This window comes from Myxocyprinus asiaticus, chromosome 21 (assembly GCF_019703515.2).
Source record: "Myxocyprinus asiaticus isolate MX2 ecotype Aquarium Trade chromosome 21, UBuf_Myxa_2, whole genome shotgun sequence".
NCBI classification, from domain to species: Eukaryota; Metazoa; Chordata; class Actinopteri; order Cypriniformes; family Catostomidae; genus Myxocyprinus; species Myxocyprinus asiaticus.
Window position 1 is genome coordinate 14,227,221 of NC_059364.1, and position 1,230 is coordinate 14,228,450.

The 1,230-nt window shown below is 40.2% G+C and overlaps 1 non-coding gene across 1 annotated transcript; it reads right to left on the reverse strand.

Annotated features, from left to right (window-relative positions):
• Positions 1-854: 854 nt before the first annotated feature.
• Positions 855-956, reverse strand: LOC127412537 (U6atac minor spliceosomal RNA). Its single transcript, XR_007892439.1, has one exon. It is a non-coding gene; the product is annotated as a U6atac minor spliceosomal RNA (small nuclear RNA).
• Between the last annotated feature and the right edge of the window lie 274 nt (positions 957-1,230).

The following is a 1,230-nucleotide window of genomic DNA, read 5'->3' on the forward strand; positions in this document are numbered from 1 at the left end:
ATGGATGTTTTCTAGAGGCAGTGAGCCGTTTCTTTTTTTTTATTATTATTTTAAATCACATAGTGTCTTCAACACAGTGCTCGACAGTGTTTATTTTCACTTGGTTATTTCCCACAGGATGCCACCAAGGGTCTTCAGGGTAATGCAGCAAACAAATAGAGGTCAGAGTAGACTACATATAGTAACTGTAGCAAACACTCATCTGGGATGACTTGTTGTGTCAAACCTCATGTTATCAGTGCTCTTAGAAGTCCATGGGCTGATTTCTTTCAATTTATATTAAAAACTATTAAAAGGCATGTTTGACAATGGCTATGTTTCAAGTGACCTTCATGCAAAAATCCACAGTCTATACTCTGGAAGGCCAATAATGTCACTATTTATATTAGCCATGATTTGTGTGTCACTTGATCAATATTATTAATAATACTTACATTCTCTACAATTCAACAGAGTGTAAATCCAAATCCTGACGAGAACCACATTTTCCATGCGTACAAAAGGAGCATCACAAGAGATATGCCTGACGTATAACAAGGACGTTAATGCACAAAAGAACATAAGTCCACATTTTTATTCTTCTAATTCATTGCATACAGCCCATTTACTCTTCCAAATTCTTATGAATGTGCTGTCTTTATATACAATGCTGGTACTTGACAGGGAATGGACTATACAGTATAATAACGGAGAAGAACCTCAGAATTAAATTGCACTTAAATTGACCCTGCCCATTAGCACTTTGTGAACATGATTTCGCCAATCCCATTTGTGCCTGGACTTTTTGCTTGCACGAAAATACCAAAACTTCATGGCCATGCCCACTGACTTTGCGATTATGGCTTATAGCGTTCTTAAAATAGCCCATGGTGTATGTTGGTGTGTACTGCACGTCAGTAGTTCCTCTTTCATCCTTGTCAAGGGGAGTGCTAACCTTCTCTCCTTTCATGGTGTTGATGGAGCATCTGATTCAAAATGAAAATGACACTTGTCTATTCACTATCTCCAACACCTAATCTCAGGCGAGAGTTCGTTATGCACCCTGCAGTGTTGGGGAGGAGACACAGTCCTGTCGCTCAATCCAGTAACCCCAGGCTTTGAGACTGTCACCTGTCTCCCCGCACATCTCACCTCGGATGATCTGTCCTAACTGATTCCAGTTCGGTCCCCTGTGTGTTATCTGTCACAAGTGGCCTTTCCATCAATGAGCTCATGTAACGTGCAAAACAA